The 21,009-nt window shown below is 44.9% G+C and overlaps 1 protein-coding gene across 22 annotated transcripts in view; it reads right to left on the bottom strand.

The window, feature by feature from the left end:
• Window positions 1–16,054, bottom strand: part of GNG7 (G protein subunit gamma 7) — a 141,316-nt gene extending 125,262 nt beyond the window's left edge. For 9 of the 22 annotated variants that reach the window (XR_012642628.1, XM_074978115.1, XM_074978116.1 and 6 more), the window contains exon 1: window positions 15,937–16,047. The gene's annotated coding sequence lies outside the window, so the exon portion shown is untranslated. Of the gene's footprint in view, window positions 1–15,936 lie in introns of all 22 variants that reach the window. The other 13 variants (XR_012642627.1, XR_012642632.1, XR_012642631.1 and 10 more) reach the window with 8 other exon arrangements.
• Between the last annotated feature and the right edge of the window lie 4,955 nt (window positions 16,055–21,009).

Here is a 21,009-nt window from a genome sequence, read left to right as displayed (position 1 = left end):
AAATTTCTGTCCTCCAACAATTTTTCCTCAGATTAAAATATCTCCATTATGACCGGGAAGATCTGAAACCATTAGAAAGTTTGTTAATAAGAACTTCCTTTAATACTATTAATAATGGTAACGTCAAAGAATGACTTTGAGCTACATAAGATCATATTTCACCAGCATCGACAGTATTATCCAATCTCTCCCAGCTGTTATTTACTGAAGAGAGTAGGAAGTGGTTATTCTCAAGCTACAATGAAACCACAGCAACCTCTTACAAGAGACTAGAGAGTGGAGTAACCTACAGTAATATGCACAATAAAAGCAACTAATCTCGTAGGATATTTATTAGCACAAACATCACTTTTTCCAGATCAGTGAGATTCTACAAAAGTTAAGTTACTGGTACCAAGGCCTTGGTACTGTGTAAACTATTCCCAAAACGCAGCACCCTCCTGATTGCTATTTCAAGTCCCGGGCCTCTCTAACGGAACCTGACAAAATTGTATCATAGTTGTCCAATATTTCCAGATACCCACTAGGACAAAACCATCAACACACAAATCCATTTCCCTATCAGTGAAAGACTAATGCACTTATCCAAGGCAACACCACCATCCTTTCCTAGATGAAAATAAAGTAGTAAAAAAATGCATCGCTATTTATCCTAACAAACCTTTCAATATTTTCTACTGAAATGATTGCCTATTCCAAAATAAAAAGAACGAGAGGCTAATGAAACTATTTCCCAAAAATAATGCCCACTCATGCATCTCATGAAGCAGGTCTTTGCCCACAGAAGTTTATGCTCCAAAATATCTATTGGTCTATAAGGTGCAACAGGATTTCTTGTTGTTTTTGAAGATACAGACTAACACAGCTACCTCTCTGATACTTTTCCCAATAATGTAAATCATGTTCACTTATTTCACACATAGAAATGTAAGATGATGCTATTAGCTATCGGGTGATTCAAAGACTCAGTCAAGTAGACTGATTAGGCCTATCTGCCAAATTATTCCTAAGCATAGGATATTTAACCAAATGGATTATGAAAGAACCATAATAACTAACAGAGACACATGCAGGGAGGATGGGAGAGATCAAATGTTCTCAAACAAAATTATCCACTAATATATAGAACTTGTATAGTACAAGCTCAGAATTACAAACACTTTGGAAAGAGAGGTTGTTTGTACCTCTAAAATGTTTGTAAAAATGTTACGATGATTCTTTTGAAAGTTTACAACCAAAAACTAACTTAATACAGCTTTGAAACTTTACCACACGGGAGAAAAATGCTGCTTTCCCTTAACAACAGAGAGTAAGCCATGCTAGTCTATACACTATCAAAACAAAAAGCAGTCAAGTAGCACTTTAAAGACTAGCAAAATAGTTTAGAGCTTTCGTGGGACAGACCCACTTCTTCAGACCACTGTCCCACGAAAGCTCTAAACTATTTTGCTAGTCTTTAAAGTGCTACTTGACTTTCCCTTAATGTTTTAGTACTTGACATTTAACAGTACCGTATTGTGTTTGCTTTGGGCAAGGTGGGATTTCTGCAGCTGCCTGAGTGTGTATGTCGAGTTTGAAAATGAGGTGCGTTGTTGAGTGGTTCATAAGTCTGAAGCTCTCATGTCATTAGAAATTCAAATGATGTGTTAATCTAGGAGTAAAATTTTCGAAAGCATTCAAGTGACTTAGGAGCTTTTTTGAAAATACTATTGAAGATCCATCCCTGTGAAGAAAGGCAGAGCATGTGGTGATAAGGCCATGGAACTTGATAACTCAATCAGCACCTCTTCTGAAGTGCAGATCCTTTCGATCAGACAGAGGAGACAGTTACAAGGCTATGTCTAGTCTAGAGGGATTTGTCAACTGTTTTGTTGACAAAACCTGTGGAACATCCAGATTCCCAAGGGTGTTCTGTCAACAGTAAGTCAACAGAACACAGCACCTTTGTCGACAGCTGTATCCTGCTCACCATTAGGAAGAGCATCACTGTCGACAGAGATTTGTCAACAAAATGCCATTCTGGACCTTCTGGGTGGTCTTCCATTGACAGAAGAGGCTTCCAGGACACCCAACAACTCTGTCTGCTGTGCTTCCAGGTGGCTGTTTTGCCAATAGAGCAGCCGTGCAGTCTGGCCACTCTCTGTCAACAGAGTCAATCACTCTTTCGATCTAGCCGCAACCATCTGTCAGAGGTTTTGCGACAAGATATCTTCTGATGCAAACTTTGGCTGACAAATCGCTCTAATCTAGATATAGCCTTGCTTATTTATGTTCATTCTTGGCAAGGACAAGCACCTCACTTTAATAAGGATCCTCTTCTCTTTCCAGCCATCGATTTGTTTAGAGTCCATAATGAGAAGAACCTGTACATCCTGTAACAGTGAGCTGCTGAAGGTGACAGGCTTACCAAATCATCTATGCCACCACTGCAAATGCTGAATTTTCCAAATCAATTTGCTGCTTCTGTGCATGGGCAGCTCTTAGTGGCCCCAAGAGTTTGCAGACTGTAACCTGCTGCTTTTTATGATCCAATTGCCACCAGACTTCTAGCCAGAAAGATAGTTTCTTCAGACTCTCAAGGTTAGACTGTAGTCTCCATTGTCTGTGTAATGAATTCTGCCTAGCCAAATTACATTCTTGTTACAGTCACCTGCTGCAGCTCACATGCACACATTTTTATACTAATTCTACAGCAAGCTTTTCCTTGTCCTCCATAAACCCTTTGAATTGCTTTTGCTCTATATAGCTGTTTAAAAACAAATTTTAATCTAAACCCACAGGCTACTTTTCCAGTACAGGACTGCTGTATAAACATTTGGAAAGCCTCTGATTCATCAACACGGATATGCTGCAAACATGGAGCCACTGCTCCTGTTCTGCCTATGCTAACTAATGTAATGCCCTTTTCAGGATGCACCACAGCATTCTGTGGCCAAAACCCTGCACATAACCCAACCTTGCAACTGCCTTTTACAGATGTTAGTCAGCTTCTAGGACCTCCATAAATAGTGCCATGTTTAAGGAACAGAATCTAAACCTTAACTGGCTCTTACACAGTTCCTTTATCCAGGCAAAGGCTACACACTTACTGAAAAAAACATGCCATGGCACCCCTGTAGTATGTATCAAGAGAAAAATATAGAATCACAGCAATATAAGGCTGCAAGGGACCTCAAGATGTCATCTAGTCCAGTCACGTGTGCTGCCGTCACCAAATACTCCTAGAACACCCCAACAGATATTTGCCTCACCTATTCTTAAAAATCTCCAGTGGCAGGGATTCTACAACCTCCCTTGCAAGCTGACTGTAGAACTCCACTACCCTTACAGTTTGAAAGTTTTTCTGAATAGCTAACCTAAATCAGCTTAGCCCAATTACATCTTGTCCTACCATCCATGGGCATGAAGAACAATTGATTACTGTCCTCCAACAGCACTTAACATATCTGAAAACATAACAGTCTTCTTTTCTGAAGACTAAACATGCTCAGGATGGTTGGTTTTTTGTTGCTGTTGTTGATTTTTTTGGTTTTCCACAAAGGTCAGATTTCCTTATTTTTGTTGCTCTCCCCTAGGCTCTCTCTCCAATTTGTACATCTCTCTCCTGAAATGTGGTGCAAAGAACTTGACACAGTACTCCAGCTGTAGCTTCATCAAGCTAAGTAGAACAGGACAATTACTTCTCCTGTGTCTCACAAAAAACACCCCTGAACAATACCAGTCTTTTTTGCAACCATATCACATTCCTGGCTCAATTTGTGAGCCACTGTAACCCTCAGATCCTTCAAAGCAGTGGTATACCTAGCTGGTTATTCCCCGTTTTGTAGTTGCACATTTGATTTTCCTTTCTAAGTACTTTGCACTTGTCTTTACTGAATTTCATCTTGTTGAATTCAGAACAATTATCTCATTTGTCAATGTTGTTTTGAATTCTAACCCTGTCCTCCAAGTGCAAGCAACCTCTCCCACCTTAGCATCAGCTACAAATTTTACAAGTGAATTCTACACTCCTTCATCCAAGTTCTTAATGAAAATAACTAGGATGAGACTTGGAACAGAGCCTTATGGGACCACACTAGTTATTTCCACTGTTTGATGGCAAGCCTTTGATCAGTACTCTGAGTATGGTCGTTTACCAGTTGTGTACCTGCCCTACAGTAATTTCATCTAGATCACATTTCCTTGGTTTGCTTAGGAGACCGCCATGTGGAACCTGCATCAAAAGCATTATTAAAATCACACTCTCACCTCAATAGAGTTACGTATTGGCAGGAGTGTAACCTCTATAGAAAAATGTCTGCAAGTGAGCATCTTCAGAATGCAGGGCAGAATCAATACACCCTCAGTAAAAGGAGGTACCTATTGCACACACTTAAGGGGAGTAAAAATGAAAATTTAAAAAAGCCCTCTACTGCAATTCCTACTACAGACATGCTTTCTCCAGTCTGCTTGCAAAATAAATGGCACTGCAGCAGCAAATGCAGGTCTTCATACAAATGAGCAGGGTACAGGATATACAATCTGAGGGACACTATTGTGACTGACAATAGGTCCAACAGACTGAATTTAGTCTAGTCAGATGGTCTTCTTAGCAAATATGAAAGTGAGGTATCTGAGAATACAGAAGTTAGTCTGATCTTTGATTTGTTTAATGAAACCCCAGACTCTCTCAGTATCCATCCCTGCCTACAAGATTTAACACAGTTGAAACATCAAAATGCACGGGTTGGAATCTAGACTAGCAAAATGTAAATTCAGGGCAGCCCGTGTCCTTAAGAGGACCAAAAGAAATAATCACCTCAAACAAGGTCAAGAAAAAATAATTCACATATAAATTGCTGAGTACCTAAACGAAGCTCTTTCAAAGTTGAATTACATCTGTAATTTCAAATTATAGTACGATACATAAACTTGCCAGTTTTAGAACGCTCTGATAGAAAAGGAAAATAAATCAGAATACACGGTAAAGACTGTTCTACTTTAAGGGTGCCAGAAAAAGGCAGACACTATGGTACAACAAGATCTCAAACCCCAATGCTCTCCAAACATCCATACTAAACCATGGAATTAAAACCTATGTTGTCACCAGGGAAAGCAAAGTGAACAGCAAAATTCGTGCAGCCCGTAAAAGTGAAAGAATTATTAAATAACCAAATTTTAAAAAATGATTATCCAGGTCCTCTCCACAATTCCAAACTCCCCTCCCACAAATAATCTCTAAACTATAAAATTATCTACATAATGTACTTACCTATCTATGACAAGGAAACAGCTTTCCATTAGAGCAATGATACATGTGGCTAACCCCTCCCCTGCTTGGAAAGGGCTTGCAACACAGACAAAAGGCTGCTTTCATCAACCCTAGAATGTCTCCTTGCAAAAGACAGGAATAGTCCATCAGTGTTAACCTACTGTGCTCATGAAGAAAGAGTGCCCCTTGGGTATTTACAGCAGTCCTTCTGGCAGGACTAGTGTTTTCCATTCCCTTTGGCTGAAATAAAGTTTTAATGCTCCCTTTTGTTCATTAACCCAAGGAAAAAAATATTTCTGCTTTCAGACCTTTACCTAAAATACAATAAAAGTTAAGTAATCTGCCAAAAAGGGTTCTTTTCATCCACCCTGTATGCCTTTGTCATGAATTCAGAGAATAAATAAGCCTAGTTACTATTTCACCAGTCACCACGAACAAAATTCCACCCTCTGCAAAAAAAAAAAAAAAAAAAAAAAAAAAGGAATTACAGCCCTTTTATACTTCTCCAGCCAGTGTAATGATGCACTTTTTAAAAATAGATTAGCTACTTTTAATACATACCCTTGCTGCACAGAACCATTAATGTATTCTTATGTAAGCTCAGATGCCATCCCCACCCTCAGTTAAAAATCTAGTTATGTCGTGGATTTTGGTTATGATAAATTGAGATTAAGTGGAGGGCACTGGGTTCAGCACAGTTAGTGCCATAAAGTACATTCTTGGAGCCTGTCAGATGCCGGACTTCTCAAACTAAATGGTTGTATCCTGCAAAGAAGGCAGCAAAGCATGTTCTTAAAAATCCATGAGAAACTCTAGATCCTCCAAACTAACAGCATGAGGGGAAAGAAAAATGTTTTATATACATTCTGCTGGGAGCATTCTGACTGCTCCAGACTTACTGGTTTTAATGAGAGGCCCCTGGACTTTGCAAAATACCACACCGTAGAAACCATTTGCAAAGTGTTAAAAAACAGTCCAACAGATTTGTAAACTGGAAGAGTGTGAAAAAAGCCGGAATGGATCAATTGTACAACTTGGGGTTTGTTTGTTCATTTGTTTTTTTCCAGATCAGTCCAGGATTCAACTTAATGTTGGAGAGAAACTACCAAGAAACAAATTTCTCAATAGTCTGAAAACAGCCAGTGGCTTTTCTATCAAAGAGACAGCATCAAGATTTTAAATAACTCTGAGGAAAGGGAGGATTTTGGACTGAAGTTTCTACATCCTCACCCTAGACAAAAATAACCAAGAATGCCAAGCATTTCAACACAACACATTAGATTACTGCAATTAAAAAATTATCTGAAATCCAGACATTTTGAATTAAGGATTCATCCTATGTTAACCATAGTTGAAACCATGATTCTTCACACCTTGTCACACTAGATCTAACTTCCCCAGAACTTTTCCTTTCCCTCACTACTTGTTTTGTTACACTTCATGATGTTCAACATCCATTCTTCCCATTCACCCTCCAATAACTTATACACTATCCGAGACCAATTTAGGTCTTGTCTACACTACACAGGCTTTACTAGCACAGCTATCAGCAGGGGCTCCTGGTGTAGACACATCATATGCTGATACAAGGAGTTTCTGCCAGTATAGTAGCACTGCCTTCTCATGCACATTAGGCTAACAGAAGCTCTCTGTCAACATAGCTGCTTCTACAGCTAGCTGTTTCACAGAAATATCTGTCAGCTCTGGGTATGATTTTTTCATACCTCTGACCAATAGCTATGCCTATAAATCTCTGTAGTGTAAACCTAGCCTTAAACAGGATGCTAGATAAGCTTCTAATCTGCATAGATATATGCGATTTCTATGTTCATTTCATCACTGTTTCCAGGGCTACTTCTTTCCTTTTCCGATATCAATAATTTAAGCCAGTTATAAGAAACTTCAACAAAACCAAACTGACAGATTCCCAAAACCATGTGGATTAAATTGGATTCTGGACTAACACATGCATTTTCAGTTGTGGTCTCAAATTTCTACAACTTTCCTTCCAAACTGGACTACATTGTCCTATTCCTGTTGGACAACCTTCTCCAAAACTGTTCAAATATTATTCCCTTGTTTCGGCAGGGTCTTGTGAACGCTACTTGCTTTTTGCTGCCACTTCATTTAAAAAAAAAAAAAGAATATTTATGGAACTCTTGTTTCCCATTTCCAAGCAACATGGCCTCAAGCAGAAAACATCACTGGTAACAAAAGATTTGTTCCATTTTTATTTACTACAGCTAACAGGTATTAAACAATGATTTTTAAAATACTATGTATTGAAAACACCCCTTTTGTGTCCAGATTTAAAAGTCAGTATTTTCTAAAAGGAACCCATAGGTCAGGATTAACAGCATAACTCTGCATATGATTCAATGATTGGAATGATGACAATGTTTAATCTGGATTATCTGGCAATTAAATCTGATTATATTAACCTAACACAAATCTTTCTGCAGAATGCCGCCACAGGGGCTCAGTACACTCATATGTCACAGGAAAAATTACTTGCCAACATTTTTTTTTTCTGGAGACACTAAAAACTTCCTATTGTGATGAAACTGAAGGAAAAGAACAGTGATCATTTTGAAAATTGATCCAAACTCTACCGGTCAGCCTCTGCAATAGAATAAACTTTCCTATTTAATGGAGGAGACATTTGCTCTTAAATATCCAAGCAACACTGCCTCCTTGAGCGGGATCTCTCTCTCTCACACACGAACACACAAGTTACTTTATACATGCAGGCATATGATAATATCAGAGAAGTGACTGTTTATTAACCTTAATTAAAGGGTTTTAAACATCTATATTTAAATTCTGTAACTATCTGCCATAGAACTGTTTTTAAGTAGGGAATTATATATAATCTTAAAGTTAATTGAGTTTGCATTCTGGAATATTCAGGTGTATCACACCTATCATCACAATCCTCCTTTTCGGTAATCCACTAACAATAATGATCTACAGAGCAAAGGCACCATTCCACTGCCAGCCAAAACAGAAATTACACCATAAACACACAGCAAAGATCATGGGATCAGCCACCAAGCTAGGAAGAAAGAGCTACTTTCTGTAAAAGCAATTTCTGAATGACATATGCAGAAAAATATTTGCCTAATTTTAAAGAGGCAGCAGCAGAAAATAAGGATGTGGATTGCAAAGAGTTAACCCATGTTGGTGGGGAGGTGGTGCTAGAGAAGAGGCCACAGGGAGAACAGAAAACACACAAGCATTAAAACTGTAAGAGCAAGGAAAGCAGAAATGGACAAAAATCCTGCAGGGCCGGGGGTGGGAGGGGATAGCAAGCACCAACCTCAACTCTTCTCTGTGTTTAAAAACAGATGTTAAGCCCTCTGAATGGGATAAACTGAAAAACCTTTTGAAGAACTTTAACAGAATGTCAGTTTCACAAATTTCACATGCTGATTGTTGCACTGGTCCTCATGGGAAAAAAAGAGGGTTGTCATGTCTCTAGCAACCAGAATAGGACTGGGAAAAATACCTAGTATGATGAAAAACCATCACCTTGCAACGGTCACAGGCCCTATATTCTTAACACTAGCTTCAGGACAGAAAATTAAAGAAATCCTCCTGGCACGACGACCCCGGTTCAATTACTGTCATCTTCACACTAAAAAGGGTAAGTTATTTTCTAGGAGGGGACGGACGGACACTTTCTAGCTTTTTCCTCGTACTACAAGAATGAGAAAGCAAAGCAGTATTTGGGTGACCCAGGAAGTTTCAGGTTTTACATTTTTAATGTTTTAAACAAAATAATTCTTTTCAAGCACATGCCTGAAAAACCTAAAGGAAATGTCAGGATAACTATCTCACCCTTATGTCTATTGGTGGATGAGGGGAGGGCAGGCAGATAATGAGACAGCATCTGCCTTAACTAAGTTTCCTGCCTGGTGTCTCAACACTAACAGTTTGCTTGAATTTCCTCTTTTTTCATAAACAGTAGTTTTTAAAAGCTGTTCATAGAAAGTATTTAGAACCAATTTAGATCAAAGATAGTAATGAGTTATTGGCACTATTTCAGTCATAAACACATATTTAAGATCAGCTGGATACATGCAACCCAGTTCAGAAAAAAAATCTGTTTTTAACATGGAAACCAAAAACCACATTCCACACACTTAAAAATTACCTTAACTTTGTACAAGCAAGACATTGGCATTGAAGGACAAGAAACATTTCTTTTTATTAAAATACATGCCAATGTAACAAATATTCAACTTTAAAATTAAGCAGATTTTTCTCTTATTTTCAAGACCATCTGTAGTCTCTTCTCAGAGCTTAAAATAATTTTGATTCTACTCACTTTGCGGGTATAAAGAAACTGAATATATACAAAAATTAATATTTAAAATAAGGCTAAACATACACATTTGCCACAATAATCTATCCCATCACATGTGAAATTTGCATTCTAGAACCTGGAAAACTCATGGGCGAAATAAATTCAATAACTGGTGCATTTAAAGAAAACTCAAAATATATATCCAAGTGTCAGTCTATTTTTGTACATTTTGTTTAACTACCATTATGGGGGCATATGAACTTCACACTGGTCAGGGACAGGCTAATCAACTGCATGAAGCCACCAGCCTCACAATACCTGTGCTGAGCATGATGATTTTGCCTACTAGGAACTGACTGGTAAGCATCAAGCCAAGCCACTGCTGCTAAGAACCACCTGAGAGAAAGGGGACTGAGAGCTAACCCAGCAGGCCCAAAGAGTCTCCTTTTGTTTGCTGGTCCTGGACATGGGGACTTCAGCACCCCCAGCAGGCTAAGGTACATCCATGACCAGTGTCCTGAAAACTCTGCTGGGTAAACAGAGGCACAGCTGCTACAGTGCCATACCACCTCCCCCACAGTTGCCTGTTTTTGCTAAACCAGAGCAGGCAGGAAAATGAAAACTTGATGTGATGGCAGTAAAACCTACAATGCTGGGATTAATATTGTAGGCTAGCCCAGGATAATTTGGGACAAGTCCACTATTAGATATGCATATGCAATGAACAAATTCCCACTAAACTTAAAGATGTTTCATGTGTGACTCCAAGGGCAGAATTTGCCCCTTTGAATTTTATCTATGAATACTTTTGCAGCAAAATTAACATTTTTAAACAAGCATGAAGACTATGGGTAAAACTGATGCGCTCTTCAGCTTTGCTGGTAGTCCTCTATTAATCATGTGAGACCACACAGAATTCTGGGAAAGAATATTACTTACATTTTTCTTAAAATTCCATTCCCTGCCCCCCCTTTAATTTCTTTGACATTTTGCACGTCAAGAGATCTATAAAGGAGGAGGAAAATATCACACATCACCTTGGCAACACAGGTTAAGGGAACTAACAGGTGGTAAATGCTATCAGTAGGGTGACAAACCAGTCATACCAGCTATTCTTAAATTCAATACTTTCTGACGACCAAAAGGTCGGGTACTACCCCAGTTAAAAAAAATAAGCATGTGGCTAAATACACCAGACACGGCAAATGATAACTGAACACTTTACAACAGTGAAGCCTCAACCCTTCAACTCTTAGCTGTTTTTAGAGAAGGGGAACCCAGTACCTTGTCTAGGCAAAGGATTTCAAGCATTCATAGCTAGCCACCACTCTAGACAGACAGGTGCCAACCTCTGGCATTGACAGGTGCAAACTGCAGTTTATAGCCTAGGGATCCTAGCACTCAGCTTGAAACTCTACAAAGGGCTCACTTTTCATATCAGTAGTTTCTCAGAAGGACTCTGATAAAATGATGTCCCCCTATGGCTGTTGGAGAGGAGTTCTCTTCCTACCTCTCAGATGCCTTAACTGCAGAATACCTCACCTGCTGTAGACTGTTTCTCCGCTCTTCCTGAAGCCACCATTTTGGGGCCATTTTCTTCCCCCAGAGATTGTCTTTTCCAAGTAGCATGGGAGTTTCTCTGTATGGCTTGTTTTTCAGCTTTACTACTACCAGCAGGGCTCTGAACAGCAGCAACAAAACTGACCGCTTGTCAATTCTGCACCACATCAGAGTCTGCAAATGCAGTAAGAAAGTACTACACAGGCCCACATTTCTTCACAACTGAAAGGGCATAGAGACTTTTTTTTTTAAAAAAAAAAAAAAACACCACACACACACACACAAAACATGGCAGCTGAAGTTTTATTTCTCTCCGCTGCCTCCCAAACATGTCAGGTAAAACTTCCCACTAGTTACAGGTGAGAGGACAATTGACTATTTTAAGCCTTGAATAAATCATAAACTATGCTAATGACAACATGTTAAGATGAGGCATTTCATCAGCAGGAAGTCTCTATGGACTGTGTTAATGTCTGTGTGCTAATGGGATGTCTTTCTCTGTGAGGAATCATGAGTCCCCCATTACCAAAAGTGGCAAGTTCAGAATATGCTCAAGTCTGAGGACAACAGTGTCTAGTAGTTAGAGTAAGAGCAAGCGTCTGGAAGCCAGGAGCAAGAACTCCCCAAATTCTCATCAGTTGAGATGCTATTTTCCCAGATCTTAAGTACTTACCCAGACCCACATTACAGCAGTATCTAAACCCCACACAATCTCTCTTTTGTTTACCCTCAGTACCTCTGTCAGATAGTAACACTGCCCTTATCCCATTTTCCAATGAGCAACCCTAACCCAGAGAGTTTAAAATGATTGCCCAAGGTCACAGGAAAAGTCTGTGTAGGGCAGGGTATAGACCCAGGACCTCCCAAGTCCAAAGCTAGTACCCTAACCACTTTCTGCTTATCCCAGATTAGAACAAGCCACTTGTGCCTCAGTTCCCTAGCAGTAAAACTCCATGTTATGAGCATTTAGTTAATGCTTTTAAAATATTTTGAAGACCAAGTGATGAGCATAAATATTACATCAAGGGGTAATAGTAAGTGTTACAAATGGAACAGATTAGGTACATTTAAAATCATCTTCCTATGGAAATTGTAACATGTTACAACACTTGCAACACTGCCAGAAGTGTCATTCTTGTTTGTTTTAAAACTACAGAAGGTATGAGAAAAAAAAAAAAAAAACTTATATGAAAATGTATTTAAATATTTAACCAGTTACTTTGTATAATATAATTCATACTGGTCATAAATATAGTTGAAATAATCTATGTTAACATAACAAAGCAGCAGAAATGTAGCACTTTAAAGACTAACGATATTATTTATTCAGTGATGAGCTTTCGTGGGACAGACCCACTTCATTGACCTAATGAATTGGGTCTGTCCCACAAAAGCTCATCACCAAATAAATAATGTTATTAGTCTTTAAAGTGCTACATTTCTATTGCTTTGTTTTGTTGGAGTACAAACTAACAGGGCTACCTCTCTGTTACTATATTTAACATAATCAAGTTACATTGCAGCAGATTGTTTTATGAAGTTGTTGCTGACTTGAGCCCCAATCCTACAAAGTTACCCACATATTGAAGCCAGCAAAAGTATACACAGTGCGTGAGTTAAGAATATGCTTTAGGCTTGTAGAATTAGTTCACTGTGACACTGTTGTAATGCTAAGGATGTTGCAAGACAATGTTCTTCAAAACAAAACGAACACAAGAACAGTTACCTGAAGGCTGGACTCAGCTGAAATATCAAGTATCTGACTCCTGTGGCCTTTCAGGAAGTCAGATCCTCTACAAGTAAAATCAGCAGCGTTATATGTGCCAGATAATGTTTTTGACATACTTACACCTATAAACAAATAGGTCTAGGTTATTAGTTTCACCAAGAACCATCCATCAAGTGCAATTCCACCCAAACGCTGTATTAATGGAGAATATGAACAATTCAAAGCAATCACTAATGTAAAAAAAAGCTATAAAGAAAAAAATAAATCTAATACTAGAATATAACCTAATTAGTTATTTTCCCCTTTGTTTCCATCTTAAGATCATATCTGCTATCAGTGGTCTAGTACGAGGGTAAAAACTAGAGTGTGGATACTCCAACAAACCCTAACCAAACAACTTTGAGGGGAAATCCACTGCCTCCAGAACCAACCGTAACACCCTCTCACAGAAAAACCTCTTGCCTTTCTAACCCCTCCTGCTTACCCAAGAACAGATGTCAACATTTGGTGACCCCTTTCTTCACCACCTCAGCCTGAAATTCAACAGGGGCTACATCTACACTAGCCCAAAACTTCAAAATGGCCATGCAAATGGCCATTTTGAAGATTACTAATGAAGCACTGAAATACATATTCAGGGACTCATTAGCATGAGGGCAGCCGCACCACTTTGAAATTTGCACAGCTCGTCCAGACAGGTTCCTATTTCCCCTATTTCTAAGGGGATTTCGAAGTTGGTGGGGTCCTTTTGAAAAGGATCCTGTCTGGACAAGCTGCGCAGCAGCGAGTCGCAGCAACTTCAAAGTGCCGCAGCTGCTCACATGCTAATGAGGCACTGAATATGTATTTCAGTGCTTCATTAGTAATCTTCGAAATGGCCATTTGCATGGCCATTTCAAAGTTTGGGGCTAGTGTAGACACAGCCAAGGAGGTAAAGAAAGAGAATTTACCTCCCTTGTTTGCAACTCCTACAATACTTGCCTTGCCCCCTCATCCCAAAATGAAAAACCTTGATCATCACTTTTACTCCATTCTAAATCATCCAGCTGCCTATATCTTCTCCAAAATACTCCCCAAAACACCAGGAAAACTACCTCCTTCAACCAGTCATTGGCCCCTTGTCAGTGATATACCCCTCAGCCACATATTTAACAGCTCTCCAATACTCCACACCTTGCTACCTTTCAACTCTCAAACTATCCCCAGAATATTCTGATATTTGTCACATACACTACAACCATGCAAGCTTATCTGCATGTTGCCAGTCCAACATACCCCTGGTACTACCCCCCCAATGCTCTCCAGTTACAGTAATCCAGTTGTCCCCAATAGCCATGTTATATCCCCAAGGGCCCACTTCCCAGTTACCTATGAAAAGATCCTAACCAGCTCCCCACACTCCTCCTTCATTAATAATCCTGACAAAGCCCTTAATTCCCCCACTTCACATCCCTACTGCCTTATTACCGTAGCACCCCCAAACTCACCCATCCACATGCCACCACCTCCTTACCCACCCCAAAGGATTCCAACATGCCCCCTCATTACCCTCCAGCCCCCAATCACACATTCAGTTACTCCCCCAGGATCCTCATGTGCCCCCTACTATGCCACTCTCCCTCCCACAGGCCCTTCTCTTTACTACTCAACTCTCCATATACACCCTTCTTGCCCCAGTATTCTCAAGATGTCCCCTTTCCCACACACCCCCTCTCCCCTGGTTTCAGCATCCCCCAGTATCCTCACATGCCCTTATTCCTCCATTAACCCTAATGCAAATCCCCTTACTATTCAGTACCCCCTTATTTTTCCCACTCTATTACCCAGTAAGCCCACAAGTCCCCTTATCACCCCAGTACTCCTTGTTACCCTCTTATCCCCACACCTGCCTCCCCCTCTCCCTCCCACATGCCCACCTCAGGTATCCCTTAACCCCTAACCCTTCATTTCCCATTTGCCCACTCCAACCCCTCATCCCCCACACCTCATACCTTTCATCCACATTCACACCCTTCAGCACCCAGCACCTGTTGATCCCCCCACTCCCTATTCCTCTTCTCCCATTCCCCTCATGGCTACCCCCAACCCAAATCCCACCCAGGACCCATCCCCCATGTCCATCATGGCCACCTCCACCCCTCATAACCCTAGGACCCACCCATCCCCCTCATTTCTAGTTCCACCTGATATCCTTCCCAGCACCTGTCCACCCACTCATCCTCCCTCGGGCCCCCCCCATGATCTGCCCTTCCCCCACTCATCCTCCCTCAGCCCCCCCCATGATCTGCCCTTCCCCCACTCATCCTCCCTCAGGCCCCCCCCCATGATCTGCCCTTCCCCCACTCATCCTCCCTCGGCCCCCCCCCCCATGATCTGCCCTTCCCCCACTCATCCTCCCTCGGCCCCCCCCCCCATGATCTGCCCTTCCCCCACTCATCCTCCCTCGGCCCCCCCCCATGATCTGCCCTTCCCCCACTCATCCTCCCTCGGCCCCCCCCATGATCTGCCCTTCCCCCACTCATCCTCCCTCAGGCCCCCCCCCATGATCTGCCCTTCCCCCACTCATCCTCCCTCAGGCCCCCCCCCCCCATGATCTGCCCTTCCCCCACTCATCCTCCCTCAGGCCCCCCCCATGATCTGCCCTTCCCCCACTCATCCTCCCTCGGGCCCCCCCCCCATGATCTGCCCTTCCCCCACTCATCCTCCCTCGGGCCCCCCCCCATGACCTGCCCTTCCCCCACTCATCCTCCCTCGGGCCCCCCCCCCCATGACCTGCCCTTCCCCCACTCATCCTCCCTCGGGCCCCCCCCCCATGACCTCCCCTTCCCCCACTCATCCTCCCTCGGGCCCCCCCCCCATGACCTGCCCTTCCCCCACTCATCCTCCCTCGCCCCCCCATGACCTGCCCACCCCTCATAACCCCTGGACCCGCCCATCCCCCACACCCCCTGGACCCGCCCATCCCCCCTTCCGGCCCTGAGGGTCGCTGGGGCGGGGGCTCCACCAGGCCGCGGCCCGCGCCGGGGTTTCCCTTCGCTCCCTTCCCGGGCTGGGCGAGGGCCCCCCGCGCGCCCGGCCCCTGCTCACCCTGCGGGCGAGGGGCGGAGGAGGGGAGCCCGCCGCCGCGGCCGCCTCAGACACCAACCTCCGCCGCGCAACGCAACCTGCTGCCGAGCCCCAGCCGGGGACAGGGGGAGCCCCCGCGGCACGACTGACAACCCGGTCCGGCCAATCGGCGGGCAGCACCTCGCCAAAGAAGGCGGGGCCCAGCAGGGCCGCAGGGTTAGGCTGCAACCTTCTTATCGGGGCCGCCAAGTAACGGGGAGCAAGCCGGGAGGGGCCTGGAGTGACAAGGGACGTAGCCAATCAGAGCACAAGGAAGGCGGAGATATTCAAATGAGGTATTGTTAATATTGCTGAGCAGTGAGATCCAGGGGCCAGGCGAGCACGGCTGGGGCTTTGTTTAAAGCCACCCCTGCACCCATCCGTGCCACGTGCTCCTGCCACGAGCAGCTGGTGGGTGGCCTTGACTGACTTCTTAACCAGCATCCACCCCGGGAGCCTCTCTGCAGCATTGCCAGGACCAGGGTTTTCCTGCTACTCTTTCCCATCCACGTGCAGAATAAACTTTGTCCTGAGTACCGAGGCGTGTGCGGATGTGCACCACCCATAGACACGCCTGCTCTCGGCTGTAGGTGCTCTACTGATCAGCCGGGTGGCCCCTGTATCCCCCCTGTGCTCAGCTTACAGGGAACAGTGGCCAGGACCCATTCCTGGGGCACTCAGTGCCGCCAGCCATCAGGGTCAAGTCTCTCAACCCCGGCACCCCAGACCTGCAAAAACTGGCAGGACTGCACTGCCATGGGGGCTTTTGCCTGTCTAAAAAGACCCTCCCCCACGCAGCGGCCCCAAAGTGACATCACAGTACCCACAAAATGCCCTCATGCAACCCCTATTGCCTCTAACCACCAGCAAGGGGCTCAGAATGTAGCCATGAACCGAACCAGCCAGCCCAGCCTATACAGGCATTGTAACTAACACCTACATTTCACCTTTATTTTATTTTCCACGTTTCAAGGCCATGTTCGCAAGGCCTTTACCAAGGTAAGTAACACAGGTGTATAGGGATGAGCCAGGAGAGGATCTGACCCTGTGAATCGCGCTGAGGGCCTGGAGGATCTCTCAGCTGCCCGCCTTCTCTGCCTGCTCAGGAGCAGGAAGTCATGCGCCCTAGGGCTCCCAGGCTTGAGAATGAATCAACTCCATATATCTATATATATAGACTGAGCCATCGATTGATGGATCTCATCTTGCACCCATTTTGGATCCTATGCCTTTTTTTGTAATGCCTGGCTATGCTGACTCTCAAAGCATTTGAGAGCCTGGGCAACAGTGTGCCACCAGAACAATCTGTCCTGAGCTATAATTTCCAGGTCACTGGGAGATATGCTGCGTGACTTGGCATGGGCCTTTAAAACACCTTTATAACTCTTACACTGATCCCCAATGTTCCCTGACTCAGAGGGGTACCTGTGTCCATCTATAGCTTCACAAATAACAAGCAGTCTTGTAGCACCTTAAAGACTAACAAATTTATTTGTTAGGTAATGAGCTTTGGTGGGAAAGAAATGGGTGTTACCCATGAAAGCTTGTTACCTAACAAATGAATTTGTTAGTCTTTAAGGTGCTACAGGACTGCTTGTTACCAATGTTCCCTATTAGCAGAGTGCTTGGATGAGCCGCCGAGGAGAGGGTCAGGTGCTGCCCAGATGATTTGCAGAGACCCCCACAGCCAGCAACATGTTTTTCTACTGGTGGTGCACATCTGCTCATGCCTTAGTGCATGTAGCAAAATTTATTCCACCCTTGGATGTTAAAAAATAGAGGGAACAGTGATGCAGCCCCTTAGCTCAAGATCCTGCTCTCAGCCAGCAAGAGACTCAGGCTTAGTTAGATAATTTTTCCCTCTCGTGGTCCCTTGGCTGAAGACAGCTAATTTAGAAAGTCCATGTTAAACATTTGACTGTGTCCCAACTGAGCACAAAGGGTTTGTAGTCTGTGGTTCTGGCCCTGTGCCTGGGGGTGAATTTCCTCCTCACTGAGTAACTGATTTTGAAATTTACTAATTTATTTTTGGTCCCAGCGCTCTGGATGGCAGACTGCTGCCTCGTGACATAGCCCAGCACAAGGAAACATCCCTAGAACCGCCCCCCATCATCCCCAGCTGGTTTCTGGAGATAGAAATAAAGTGCCAACGTAGTACTCAAAGCCTTGGCACTGGCACTGCTATGCTTTTCATTTGAGGTTCTCCAAGTACTCTGTGAAGGTAGATAAATATAACCTCACTTCACAGATGGGGGAAACCAAGAAGGAGAGCAGAGATGACAGAGCCAACCTCACATCCAAAGTCTGCAGCAGAGCAGGGAACAAACAGTGACTCTCCTAACTCCCAGTTCCCCGGCTCTAACCACCAGACTTGCCTGCCTCCCAAAGGAGGGACCCAGAAGGTGGCATTTCAAATCCATGTGGCATGTGCTCATGGCTCAATACAATTAAATAAAAGGCACTCGTGCTGCTAGCAAGCATCTCTGGAGACCAGAAAAACCAAACCCTTTTGCATCAAATCCTTCTGACTGCAACTTTCTTTATAACCCTCTCATCACACCACAAAATGCCTGGGCTCTCTCTTGCAGCTTCTGTACTTGTGTGTGAAGCACCTCATCTCATCTGCTTTATTTCCCAGAGTCTGACAGGCCCTCTCAGAGACCGACGGCAGGCGAGAGCAAGAGCTCAGGGTTCAGTGGAGGATTTTTGATATTTCACTTATTTGTGCTTTTAAATATCAGTGATGGCTGGCGTGAAATTTACCAGCATTTCACCCACACATAGCCCTGTCGTGCTTGGAAAGGGACCATCCCACACATGTGCCAATAAAACCTTTATTCCTCCTCCACCCTTCCCTAGTCTAGCTCTCGAGCTAGGCGCGGGGGGATGCTAATGACTGCAGTCAATGCGCTGTGGGAAGATGCCCATTTTACAGCCCCACAGACAAAGGGGATTCTGGGGTGGCACTAGCCCCATGCCCATCCCCTGCCCCCCCCACCTCTGCCACAGTCCTTCTCCACCCCATCCCTGCTTGTGCCCTATCCCCCCCACCCATACACCACCCCACCTATGACCCATTCTCTCCCCTCCTGCTCCAGCCCCTCCCCTGCTTCGCTCTCACCCTGCAATGGGTGCAGGGCAATCATGCCAATCCCTCAGCCCTCAGAGCGGTGCAGTCCAAGAGCAGTGTGAACTAGCAAGTTCATGCTGCCCTCTGGCCGTGCCACCCCAGGGGAGAAGTGGGACTGTCCCTGCACCCACTGGAAGCAGCAGTGAGTGCCCTAATGCTGGGGGATTGCAGGTAACCCTCTGCACATCCCCATGCATCTCCTCTGCCCACAGAGGCTGAAGCCCTCTGATTATTCCCCCCACACTCACACACTCCACCATGGTGCTTTATTCTGACCCAGGCAGGACATGCCGTACAAGGGCCAGGGGAGAGAGTTGGTAACTTTAGAGCAGCCCCAGAGGCTGCTCTAACTTACACCCAGGATGAGGTACGGTCCTGCCCAGGCCTGGAATACAAGGAGCACAAATGTGGCTTGAAGCCTCCCTAAGAATTGAAAATTGGGCCCTTGGTTCTTGTTCAGACTTGCATTTGCTTTCCCCTCTGGGCACACAGGAGTTATCCCCATTGGCTTCAGTGAAGGAGTTTTGGATGAGCCAGGAGAGGATCTGGCCCTGTGAATCAGACCAGGGGCTGGTGGCTCTCTCAGCTGCCTGCCTCCTCCGCCTTGCTCAGGAGCAGAAAGTCATGCTCCCTGGGGCTCCCAGGCTGGGGAATGAATCAAGGCTTTTTATCACCTCCCCCCATCCCCCAACCAGCTGCCAGTCTCATGACTGGGTGAGGGTGACCGAGGCCCAGTGGCACCAGAGTCTCTAAGGCTGGAGCAGGAGGCCTTGGGAGGTAGAACTCCTGGTTTCTGTACCCGGCTCTGGAAGGGGAGGGTGGTGTTGTGATTGCAGCAGGCAGCTGGGATCTTGGCCTCCTGGGGTCTCTTTCCAACTCCATCGCTGTCTTGTTGGGTGATCTAGAGCAACTCATTTAGCTGCCCCGTGACTCGGTTCCCGCTTCTGAGAAGCGAGCCTGGTACAGTGCATTACCCAGCTTGCTTGCAGGTCACTGGGAGATTTCAAGTAAACACTCACGTAGCCCTTCGTGATCCCACAGACAGCACCACTGGGCTGTGGCAGAGGAGGGGCTCCAGGGATGGGCTGTCTCTCTGCCTGCCAGGCACGCAAGAGGCTCTGGAGGTCACTGAGCTCTGCATCCCAGACAGGGACTATTAATCAAGGGATGGGAGAATGACTGCAGCTCTGAGGCAGCAGTGACTGATCCAGAAGATCGCTGCCAAAGAGGAGACAGCATCCCCCAGGCGCACCCATCCCTCGGCCTGGGGACTGGCTGACTTTTCAGGCTTCAGCGAGGCCTGTAGCCTGACTCTGACCCGATTCAGGCTCCCCTGGGCGGTACGCAGGGGCAGAAGATTGCCTGGGCCTGAGGTCACAGTCCTGGTGCAACTGGTTCTCTTGGTGTGGAGCTAGCAGAGCCATCCAAAGCCACCCCCTTCATCTTCTGATGGACTGGCATACCCAGCCCAAGAGAGACATGCTGGGCATATGCTTGGGTGGCCCTGCATTGCAGCAGAGCAGAGCAGAGCAGAGCAGAGGGCATAGGAGTAGACCAGCCCAGAAGGTAACCCTGCATTTTGGAGCAGGAGCCTGGGACAAGGCCAGAGGGGGCTGGATCAGGGCAGCCCACCTCCCACTTCGCCAGCTTCCAGCGGCTGCTCCTCCCAGCTCGGCAAGAGGGAAGCAGCCTGCAGGCCCTGCGAGGTGGATTGTAAGCTCAGCACAACTTGCCTGACAAAGCCGCTGCCCACAAGCCCCCAGAGATCAGCGTTCCCTGTAAGCTGGGCACATGGACAGCTGCTCCGGGGAGATTCAGATCCCGCCCAGCTGATTAACAAAGCCCCCTCAGCTAGGTTTCATGTTGCTGTGGTGGGCCACAGCTGCAACAGCCTTGGTGCAAATAAAAATTAATTCCGCACATGG

Source organism: Carettochelys insculpta, chromosome 27, assembly GCF_033958435.1.
Source record: "Carettochelys insculpta isolate YL-2023 chromosome 27, ASM3395843v1, whole genome shotgun sequence".
Classification (NCBI taxonomy): domain Eukaryota; kingdom Metazoa; phylum Chordata; order Testudines; family Carettochelyidae; genus Carettochelys; species Carettochelys insculpta.
Note: the sequence above shows the minus strand (reverse complement) of the source record. Positions and strands in the feature narration are given on the sequence as shown.